We start from the raw sequence: 11,894 nt of genomic DNA, 5'->3' as shown, positions 1-11,894 counted from the left end.
AACCCAGAACCAGGAATACCAGAGCATGTTAAAACTAAATGAACCAGTAGCTGAATCATTCTTAACCATGAAACCAAAACCAACCTTCTGGCCCGGAGGTACTTCAATGGTCAATGTACTGGTCTGGTTTCTTTGTTCCCAAACATTACCTACTACACCTTCACCAGTAGCAGCAATTCTTAATGAAGAAACGCCAGCAGTACTCAGTACCCAATCATCAGGCATATTGCCAGTAGTTTTCAGGAACAAACTATTAGCAATTAAGTTATTACCAAGAGTGTTATCTGGTAATTGCTCATCTGCCATTACTGGATAAACCTTAGCAGTCCATTCAAGCATTCCATCATATAAAGCTTTACCCATGTAGTACGCACCCATATTAGTTGGGTGAGATACGTCTTGATTATAGCCCGGTAACCAATCACCAGTTAAAGGGTTAACTGTAGCTTTGTGTAAATCAACAAAAGGTAATTTATGTTGAGTTGCATACGCACGTAACCAAGCATTAATCTTATGCTCTGCGATACGTTTAGTATCAAAGCCAGAGTTACCATGAGCAGACATAGTACATACAACAGGAATAATTCCTGCTCTACGTAACTGTCTGAAGATTTCTTTCATGTTAGGAATCGTAACAGTATCGATATTGATACCCATGTTTACATCATTACGACCACACATTACGACACAGAAAGAAGCACCAGACTTAAGAGCATTAGGTAAGTGCTGAGATAAAATCTGACCAGAAGTATACCCACCAGTAGCAGATGCACCAGCAAATCTCATTCTGCCTTTAGAAAGTAACATACCCCATACATGCCAAGACAAATCATTAAACGATTCGTACTTACGTGTAGAGTCGAAATAGGTTACTCCATTAGCTGTGATTGAATCACCGATAGCATAGAAATCACCATACGGTAATGCAGCTCGGTTATGGAGAATCTCCCCTAAGTACACTTTTCTACCATCAGCAGATAATGTACCAAACAGAGCTTTACCCATATTGTCTGTTTCTACATAGGCATAATCACCAATGCTGCTATCACTGTTAATGTTATATGGAGTAATGGTACGAACATTCATCTCAGCAAAGTTAACTTCATCAGTTACTTCCAGAGATTTAGTTTTAATACCGCCCGGCATTAAGTGCTTACCAGTATCATCAATGGCGTGAAGTAATTTAAGAACTACATCTACTACTTCGTAAGGATAGGTAGAATAACCTTGAGTTTTCAATCCATCAGTCCTTACAGTCACGTCATTAATTTCAGCAGCTTGTTTAACATATGCTGCATACCCTACTGTTTCTGCCACAGCTACCGCAGCGCCTGCATTGTTTAGGTAATACAGGAAAGCCATATCAGCACCAGTACCTTGAGGTACACGGAAATACTGACCAGAAGTAGTGCCTGCTAAACCAGCAGGAACATCAGCGAAGGTACGGTCATTTTCAGCAACCGACTCAGCTAAAGAAGCAGAGTTAGCAGCATCAGTCGCTGAGTTAGATGCATCCAGTGCATAAGCAGCAGACTGGCTTGCAGAGTTAGCAGATGCGATAGCAGCAGAATCCGCATTAGCAGATTTAGCAGCAGCATTCGCTTCTGATACAGCAGCATTAGTCTCAGAAGTTGAAGCAGCTTGTTCAGAGGCTAAGGCAGCAGCAGCACTAGCCGCAGCTTCAGCAGCTTTTGCGGTAGCTTCCTGCACAGCACTGAAAGCAAACAGGTCAATATCTTTAAAGGTAATTGGGTCTACACCCGGAACCAAAGCATATTGAGGACCATCTACCTGCCAAGCATCGCCTTGAGCAGAGAAGACTAAAGTCCCATCAACAACATCCAGTGGACCATCAAAGTCTACAGCACGAGTCCATGCACCAATCTGAACATTGTAGATACCATTCTCTACTGGATTGGTTTGACCCATAACCAGAACACGGTTACCAGTTACAGCAGCAACAGTGTAATCACCTGAGTGAGCAGACCAGCTAATAGTCTGGTTACCTGCCAGTGTGATAGGAGACATAGACACAATCTGTACCGGTGCCTTAACAGCAATATTAGTTGTTAGCCCGTATTGAATTAAGAATTCATACAGGTCATGCAAGAAGTCAAGATTGTCAGCAACAGTCTTAACATTGTCATAGGCAGAGTTGATATACTTCTCAATCAATCCTGCACTTGAATTGCAAGAGTTAACTGGAGGTGTAGACATTATACCCATCCTCTTAAGCAAGGTTTCACATTGGTAGAATTAAGGCTGGCATTATCTAAATCTAGTTCTTCGATTTTAGAGCACTCAGCCTCATATTTAACATTCCACTCCACACCCTTTTGAGTCGCTCCTTCACTAGGTAGCATTGAGTAAAAAGCAGCTGCTACAAAATAGCATAATGCTTTTACATGGCTTGCTGGAAGAACAACTTCAACAGTACTTGGGTCTGTAGTGTCAGTAGGAATCCAATCGTGATTAGCCCGGTACGTTACAAATAATGCATTGGTACCAATAGGTCTAATTACCTGAATACAATCAAAGGATGGTGTGAAGAGTTCGCAACACATTGCATCGTCGTTTAATGGTAATTCGCATCCTACTTCATTAGCTACACGTTCAACTCTAATTACATTCTCTTGGAATGGGTAGAATTGACTGTCCTCAATATACTTGTATTTCTCTTGAGAGTCTTGATTCGTCTGAGCAAATTGTCTTCTCAGATAGTAATGAGAAATGTGCTCATACATTTGAATGGTTACTTGTCCTTCTCTCAAAGGAAAGCGGGAATGCAGGTCAGTTAAACCAAGATTAATCTGGGTGATAACTTTAGGGTAATCTTTTGCTCTGATACCATTACCCGTATTCCCCACATTAAGTTGGTTTAACTCCCCTGTTGATAACATCTGAAAAAGGTCACTCAATTTCATAATGTGGTCTCAGTCAAAGGGTAAACATCCACCACATTATAAACAACAATCAGACGAGATAACTATCTATTCCATTGTCTGGAGAAGGAGTCGGCATATCCCATACGCTATCTTCTTGGATAGAACCTCCAGAAGCTTGTGAGGGCTTCCAAACCTTCAGACATGACAACATACTAATCGTATCAATAAAGTCGTCATGCTTTGATTTAAAGCCTTCTACAGTAGCCAATCGAAGCTCATCCATAGCTTCCAACATAATCTTCTCATCCTTCAGTTCTTCAGGGAAAAAGAACTTACCAGCTTTGAACCAAGGTAATACTGAGTTGAATCTCACCATCTTATTGGTATTAGGTCTGATACCTGGTTTGTTATTGTTTCCTTCAGAAGCAAAGTTAAACCAGATGTTCCTGTTCATCATCTCGTCACGTAACAAAGAGATGAATCCACCCTGTTGACCAGTAACTTCAATACCAACTGACTGAGGTTGGTACTCAACTACTAGTCTAAAGAGGTCATCAAAGTTCTTGTTCATCAATTGACGACGACAGATACCATCAACCCAGAACCAATCACCATTGCTATTGATTGCCCATACAGAAATAACTGAATAGTCAGCTGATTGCTTCTCGCTAGTAGCGAAGTCAGTGGTGATATAGAAGTTAAACATACCTCTGTTCAGTAAAAGAGACTTACGCTTGTACCATTGGATATCAGATTCCAGTACAAGCCTCTCTTCATCAGAGGTAATCCTCAACATCAGTTCCTGATTGAATGCAGCCACCTGTCCAGTAGCTACAGCAAGGTCATATTGGCTCTTAACGAAGTCATATGAGAAGCGGTCTTCCCAAGCACCTACAAAGTCTTCTCTCGCACAAGGGAATTTCTCACAAATGGGGAATACGTTGACGTACCAACCACCTGATTCCACTGCTTCATAAAGAATATCGTTCTTGTTAAAGGGTGTGCCACTGAAAACAATCTTTCTACGAGTAGGGTCCAAAGCATAATCAACACCTTTGTATACAGTATCCTTGATGGCCTGCATAGTTGACTTAGATTTAGCATCATCATCACTAACGAGGTCATCCAACACAGCCAAAACAGGACGTTTACCGAAGATTTTGGTACCACGTAAGCCAGTCTTAGCACCAAACATACGAACACCTAGCTTATGCCCATCAGCATTAGTAAATTCCATGTAGGCATCAGTAAATTTGGCCTCTGGAATGTACTTCTGAAGGAATTCAGAGTTGTTATAGCGGTATTCAATGTTCTTTCTTAATGATTTTACCCCATTCTCCATAGAGTCAGAGATATAAATCATACCTTCGATATCACCAAATCCATCAATCTCCCCATACAGGGCAATATATAGGACGAGATATTCACCAAACAGGGTAGTTTTAGCCATACCACGAGAGCAAAGATTAGCTAATCGAGTACGTTTACCTGCCAATTCATCAAGCATCTTAAGATGAACTACTGGAGTAAGGTTAGATTCCCCACCTTCACCATTAACCAACTTGATAAAGTTGACATAGTTAATAGCGAATACAGAAGGAACATAGTTATTACCATTGAGGGCTGCATAATCAACTGAGTTAAGCCACTCCTCAACAGACTGTTTAACCATTGGGTCTTCTTTATTCATCGACACGTTCTGATTCTCCATCAATTGTTAACTTGGAATGAGCAATTTCTTGAGCACTGTAAGAACCACCCTCAATGAGTTGGCGCTGCTTCGCAGCTAATTTAGAAGTAATCTCCCTAAGCTCACTAATTACTCCACCTTCCTGAAGACCTACGTTTAATTCAATCTTGTTGGCTTCTGGACGTTTCAAATGGTTAAGTAATGAGTTAGCTGCATCCGTTCTAACCTTTTCACTCTTAGCATTCAACATTAAATCAGCCTGTACGTTGATTGCTTTCTGAAATACATCAGCATTCAGAACATGGGTAGGAACCAAAGTCTGTTCATAGATAAGGTTAACCAGCTTGTTCTTGTTGTAAGCAGATACGTAGCAGTGAATATCTTTGGCAGGAACATTATTATTTAAGAAGTTTTGGTATCGGTCAGGGAATGTTTTAATGTATGACTCAAAGTTAGTGCATCCCATTAACTTGAAACTCACATACTTCACTGCGGATAAATAATCATCAATCTTAAATCTACCTTCCTTCATCACATGGGTGTAGGACATAAGATTATCTCTTAATACTTCACCCATCATGGGGTCTGAAAGTACCTGATTAATCTTATCCATTAACTCTTGGTTAATATTTCCCTTGTGATTTGAAGGCATTACAGCTTTAAACTGTTCAATACTAAGTTGAGTAGACATAACTATCTCCAAGATGGTTTACAATTAGAATATAAGTAATATATAGTAAATCCCGCAGAGAAATGAAGATACTTAGATGAGAGGCGTGCTAGGTTGTAACGGACTCATTATCCAATCTGCAACTTAAACTTATGGCGTCAAACATTTGTTAAAGATGGTACGTCTCTCTTCTAAGCACCTTCGGTGCTTTCTTTGGAAAAATTGAAATGCTTAATCGCATGGTATCTTGTCAGCAACTATGAAATCCGATGTAGGCATACATCGAGAAAGGTAATTCGAGTGGGGTTGGCCCATACCAAGTAGTAGCCAAGTGACGTACCACTAAGCCGTGCTAACCGGATAAAATGTGGGGAAATAAAAGTGGTCCCCTAAAGATATCAGTCGATTAAGTATTTAGGATTGTTAACTCAGTTGGTTAGAGTATCTGACTTTTAATCAGAGAGTCGAAGGTTCGAGTCCTTCACAATCCACCAAACAATGTGAGTGTGGCAGAGAGGCCGAATGCGGGGGACTGTAAATCCCTTCTGAAAGGCGCGGTGGTTCGAATCCATCCACTCACACCAAGGTTATGTAGCTCAGTGGTTGAGCACCCGACTCATAATCGGAAGGACGTTGGTTCAAATCCAGCCATAACCACCAAATTGTCTCATAGCTCAGTAGGCCAGAGCGCACCCCTGATAAGGGTGAGGTCATTGGTTCGATTCCAATTGAGACAACCAAACAATAACCGAAAGCCAGAATCCCAACGGGAGAGGTAATAGGTGAGTCCCGAAGCGAGCGGGTATCTGCCTCAGATGTAGAGTAAACATTGACAGTTGAAATAGACAACTGACGCTGGGAAGAATAGCCAGAGACTTAGAGATGAGTAGCATAGCGGCCTAATGCACTACCTGTACCTCTATAGTAGGTACGGAGACAAGACAGGAGTTCGAATCTCCTCTCATCTTAAGTTCTTATCAGGGATTACTTATTGTTTTAAACACATACCTAACCTCGCCGGGTGGCAGTGTTACCCCATGATAAGTAATCCACTAATAAGAATTTCTCCGTATAGCTCAGTTTGGCAGAGCATCTGGTTTGGGACCAGAGGGTCCGAGGTTCAAATCCTCGTATGGAGACCAATTTAGGAAGATAGTGCTCATGGGAGCAAGCAGACTTGAAATCTGTCGCCACCGGAAACGGTGAGGGTTCGATTCCTTTATCTTCCGCCAATTTGATGAGATAGCTAACTCGGTAAAGCGGCAGACTGTTAATCTGTGATATTAGGGTTCAAATCCCTATCTCATCGCCAAATTGAGCAACATGATTGTTAAAACTCTCTGCACCTACGGGGGTGTGAAGTGTTCAGTGATTTCCGGTACCGTTATCACAAGTGGCACTTGGCATAAGATGTAGTTCGCACCTACATATGCTTCGGGGGAATTACGGCAGTAATTACTATCATGTTGTTCATCTAAACTCACAGAATAATCTGTGACCCGTGACCGGTCGGTATGTTTATTGATGTTCCTTAAGGTCAGAAGCTTCTTACCTACATCCAGCATCTTTAAATGAATAACTGGTAGTCCAGCCTATGCGCACGAAAATGGGGACCCTCACCATTGGACGAAACGAGGGATAAAAAAAAAATCCCCACAAGGGGGATTTCATTCATCATCAAAATCATCATCATCTGGTGGTTTACGTGATGGAACTGGTATCTCCATGATAATTCCCCTTATATGTTTTATACATCTGTAATACATACTGTATTACTTGATACCCTTCAGATGTTTTAAGGAATGGAATAATTTCATTTAAGTTATTCTCTAACCATTCTTTATCAGAATCACTGAGAGAAGACTTAATAATACTAAATACGTCAATAGCAAAGTTACTAGCTGAAAGATACTTACGAACACAGGTATCTACCATCTGATAAATTTGTTCTTCTGTAGGAATCTGCGGTGTATTCCGCTCCATAACCAATCTATCTACTTGCTCTAGCTGAGCACGTAGTTGTTGCTGAATAGTATATAAGTCGCTCATAGACACCTCTAAAATAAGCCCTCTTACGAGGGCTATAAATTAACGATTAACTTGGGTAGTAGTTGGAGTCTGAGTACCAGATGCCAGCATAGTTCCTAAATTAAGGATATCTTGATTAGAGCGATTACTGTTTACAGCAATACCATTCAGAACACCAAACAGACCATTCAACTGACTCTGTACCTGAGTCTGGAATTGAGCTTGTGCCTGCTGCTGATTGACTTGCTGAGAAACATTAACTTCCACTTCTCTAATACGAGAGTGATTGCGCTCTTCTGCTTCTCTGGCTTGAGCTACTCCAAGCTGACGTTGCAAGTCCATAATAGTGTTATTATCAATCTTACTAGACAATCCGTTGATAGCAGTCAGAATAGATTGAGTATTATTATTGCCTGCTTGAAGCAGTGCTGTACCAGTAGTAGTAACTGCATCTCTTGTATTATTATGTGCTACTAATTGAGCAATATTATTCTGATTCAGAATATTAGATAGGGCATTGGTTTGCTCTAAAATTGAGTTCTGTACTTCACAACTACCTAGAGGTACAGCACCTTCCAGAGTACCTAATTTGGCTAATACTTGGTTCAGTGTTAACTGATTAACGGCATCGCCTCCCCCACTACCGCAGTCGCCGTCACCACCAAAAATACCGCCACCATGACGTCCACGTCCAAGCAGAGCCAGTAAGAGAATAGGCCAAATATTATTAATTCCATCATCATGGCGACGGTCTCCCATCATAGCCATAAGGGGCACCAGATTAGATGAATCATCATTACGATTGCCCAATGCAGCGATTAATGCCGCGTGGTCATTACCTTGGTTACGTTGACCTAGGGCAGCAACTAGAGCAGCCATTTCAGCGCCACCAGTTGAACGACCTTCACCAACGTTGATATTTACTTTATCTGAAATGTTATCCATACCCATTTTGGAATCCTCATATTCACTATTGGGTTTACTTGGAATATTTTTCTTTAAATATTCCAGGTTCTTAACATCGCTATACTCATGTTGGGCTAGTTCTTTTGAGACTTTTTCAATGGTATCCTGAAGAGTCTTTAAAGAAGCGTCTCCATGTTCCATAAGTTCACCTCTGAGATGAATCTTTATAGGCATCAATACCTACATAAAAATATTGATTCATCTTTCTAAGGACGGATACATAGAGGGATTAATGTTATGGATAAGCGTTACTGTCCCAAATGTGGTACTCTTCAGTTTCGCTGTACTGAATGTGGTTGTTGGTTCACGAAGAAAAGAAAAGACCAAGTTTTATGTCAGCCTAGATGTAGGCAAAGGAAGTTACGTAGGCTAAAGCAATTGCGTCCTTAGCTCAGCTGGATAGAGCAACGGCCTTCTAAGCCGTAGGTCACAGGTTCGAATCCTGTAGGACGTACCAAGGATAGTTGGCAGAGTGGTAATGCAGCTGAGTGCTAATCAGTAGACTGGAAACGGTCCATAGGTTCGAATCCTATACTATCCGCCAAGCTCGCTAAGTTCATATGGGTGAACGCCTGCCTTGTAAGCAGGATGGACGCGGTTCGATTCCGTGAGTGAGCACCAATGTGGGTATGGTGAAATTGGTAGACACAAGGGATTTAAAATCCCTCGCTTAATCGCATACGAGTTCGAGTCTCGTTACCCGCACCATTCAACTTAAAGGAAATCCCAATGCGCTATTTAAAAGTTAATCCGATGGCTCCAAACCGTCAGGAGTTTCGTGCATCAATGTCCCGTAATCGCCGGAAAGAAGTGAAATCCAAAACAGCTAAACGTATGGACCGTCCACATAAGCAAGAGCTTATCGACAACGGCTATAACAAGCTGATGGCTTTCTTCTTCCCTGGCTTCTGAATACCTGCGCAGCCCGCTGGTATGCCTGAGTAAACGACTGAACGGAGCTATCAACTCCACGCGCTATAGTTCAGAAGTCTACCAAGCCTCCCTGTTCTTGCTAGTCAGGGTTACCAAAACTAGCTTTTTTCATTTCTATTTTCCCAAAATAACATCTGAGAGAAACCAAAATGTCTGAGACTAAAAAAGTCATTACTGTTGCTGACCGTTCAACTAAAGCACTGGTTGTAGCAACTACTGGTCTGGCTAAAATCGCCTCTGACCTGTCCGCTCTTTCTGACAGTACTGTCAAACTGGCTGACGATATCGAATTCAAACAGTCCCAACTGGACAACCTAAATGTCGAATTCGACAACAAATTCCGTGAAAGTGCTGCTCAATTGCGTCTGCGCGTACTGGAAGATGAAGACGCTGTTCTCATCGACCTACTTCAAAGACGTGGCTTAGCCCACGTTAAAGTTACTGTTCTTAACGAACTGGAACGTAATCTGGAAAGTGCACTGGCTGATAACAGCCAAGCTGTTGCCGAAGCTGAAGCTAATGGCTTCCGCAAAGGTGCTGCTGAATTCCAGCACAAAATGAAAGACGCTGAAGCAGCACATCGCATTCAGACTGCCGAACTGACCGCCAAATCTAACGCGAAAGACGACCGCATCGCTCTCCTGATGGAACAGCTGGAAGAAGCTCGTGGTCAGATTAAAGCTGAACGTGAAACTCGTCTGGCTATCGCTGAAGCTGATTCTAAGCGTCAGGGTGTTGTTCTCAACACCGGTAAGTAATAAACTCAGATTGTCGTACTCCTACTACGGCGATTGGGATAGCAAGCTGGCTCTGCTTAAACCAGCACACAACAGGTAAGAACACTGACAGGTGGATGTTCGTAGCGCTGCGTAACTTTAGATGGGTTCGAGTCCCATACAGTGTTCTTTCCGTTGTGGGGGCCAAAGCCAACAACGCCGAAACTGCCATAGTTTCAATAGAGTATCTATACAGGCAGCGCCTGTTATGTATCGAAGACTTAACAGTTAGAGATACCAGAGTACTAGAACTCTGTTACCGAACTCAGGGACTTGCTGGCCTAACCAGCTCAACATCCTATCAATGAGCACATTACAGAGCCTCTCAACTCAGCAAAGTGTACGGCCAATACACTAGCGGGTAGTGTGCTCTTTGATAGTTTTCGTAAGCGATTATGCGGTTTTTTAGAAACGAACCAAAAACATAAATGCAAACGATGATGTTGTTCTGATGGCTGCTTAATTGCATACCCATTAGTCAGGAGTGAGTCGTCCTGATTACCAAACGACCGTGGAGTGTCCCCGTCCGTGTATTAGAAACGGGGAACCAATCTGAATAACTCTATAAGTGTATTACTTAGTATATTTATAGAGATGTTCGCTGCATCTCGACCCTGCATTGCTAAACCCTTTGCCCCCTTTCCCACGGGGGCTTTTTTATTCCCATTCCCGCCTTACGCTTACGCGCTTCCTTCGCTCACTACGTTCGCTCGGAGCGCTTCGCTTCAGGCTAGTAGGAGACACTTAATGACTACCCCTTGTGAAAATTTAGGTTATACCGAAGGCATGGAGTTCATCGTTTGTGACGATACAGATAACTTCGATAGTAATACTGAAATATGGTTACATGACGATGATGGGAGTGATTGCCCAGAATTCAGAGATACAGAAAGTTCCGATGATTATGACACACTGGAATATCTAACACTTCGTAATGTAGCGCCTGCCATTGCTGGTAAGACACCTGTTCAAGCTCGTGGTTTTAAACCGGGTGATATCTTCATCCTGAATCGTGATGACGAAGGTGAAGAAGCAGATGAAGGAACAATCCTTACTCTGGTCAGAGATGATGGCTCTATCTGTCCTGTCTTTGAATTTGTTAATAGAGATGGTGACCAAGTATCTGGTTACTTCTACTTAGGTCAACTTAACTATCTTGAACCTAAAGTAGGCCGTAAAGTTCGTATTATTCATAATCGTACTGGAGGTCATGACTCAGGTGCAGAAGGTATCATCAGAGATATTGATTCAGATTCTTTAGGAATTACCTGTAATGGAACTACTTTTTACCACAGTGTCGAATCCTGCATAGTATATGACTATTCAGCAGATGAAGAACGTCCGAGTAATCCAAACGATACTGGATTAAAGTGCAAAGTCACTTGGCCTACTAAACCAGCTGACCAATGGAAGGAAGGTGATAAAGGTATCGTTCATGGTCAACAAGCCAGAGATGAACATAACATCGCTATTGGTGATGTAGTTACCTTTGTCGGTGAAAGAGATGATGAAAGAGGATTCTTTAAATCTGAAAACTATCATCGTCGCCAGAACATTGACTATCGTCTGATTGAACCAATTGAAGTAGCAGTTGAAAAGATTGAGATTGCTATTGTTGGTGTTGATAAAGAACAGCCTGTTGCTTGTATCAAAGCTATCCGCACAATTGCAGGAATTGGTTTAGCTGAATCTAAAGACTTATTTGAAAGAGTACGTGATGGAGTTCCTGAAACTATTATCACCACTAAGTCATTAGATGAAGTCACCAAAGTATTTGGTGAAGCGGGCATTAAGTTCTTTAAAGGTGAAACTGTATGTAAAGCCGCTCCTCAATCAGAACTTACTCCTTCTGGAACTCTTTCTGAAACTAAACAGACTTCTTCTAAGTACATGTACTTCGTTGAAGGGGATTCCATTGAAGTAACTTTAGTTGGATACTTCGAAGG

General features: G+C 41.9%; 6 non-coding genes across 6 annotated transcripts; all 6 read left to right on the top strand.

Moving 5' to 3' along the window:
• Positions 1–5,662: 5,662 nt before the first annotated feature.
• On the top strand, positions 5,663–5,736 carry Trnak-uuu. The gene has a single exon. It is a non-coding gene; the product is annotated as a tRNA-Lys (tRNA).
• Positions 5,737–5,830: 94 nt separating this feature from the next.
• Trnam-cau lies at positions 5,831–5,902 on the top strand. The gene has a single exon. It is a non-coding gene; the product is annotated as a tRNA-Met (tRNA).
• Positions 5,903–5,908: 6 nt separating this feature from the next.
• Positions 5,909–5,982, top strand: Trnai-gau. Its single transcript has one exon. It is a non-coding gene; the product is annotated as a tRNA-Ile (tRNA).
• A 328-nt stretch (positions 5,983–6,310) lies between these two features.
• Positions 6,311–6,384, top strand: Trnap-ugg. Its single transcript has one exon. It is a non-coding gene; the product is annotated as a tRNA-Pro (tRNA).
• Positions 6,385–8,619: 2,235 nt separating this feature from the next.
• Positions 8,620–8,693, top strand: Trnar-ucu. Its single transcript has one exon. It is a non-coding gene; the product is annotated as a tRNA-Arg (tRNA).
• A 4-nt stretch (positions 8,694–8,697) lies between these two features.
• Trnas-gcu lies at positions 8,698–8,780 on the top strand. The gene has a single exon. It is a non-coding gene; the product is annotated as a tRNA-Ser (tRNA).
• Positions 8,781–11,894: the final 3,114 nt, after the last annotated feature.

The sequence above is a fragment of the Vollenhovia emeryi genome, unplaced genomic scaffold (assembly GCF_000949405.1).
Source record: "Vollenhovia emeryi isolate VEMERY1.0 unplaced genomic scaffold, V.emery_V1.0 DF940176.1, whole genome shotgun sequence".
Classification (NCBI taxonomy): domain Eukaryota; kingdom Metazoa; phylum Arthropoda; class Insecta; order Hymenoptera; family Formicidae; genus Vollenhovia; species Vollenhovia emeryi.
This window is presented reverse-complemented; position numbering and strand designations above follow the sequence as displayed.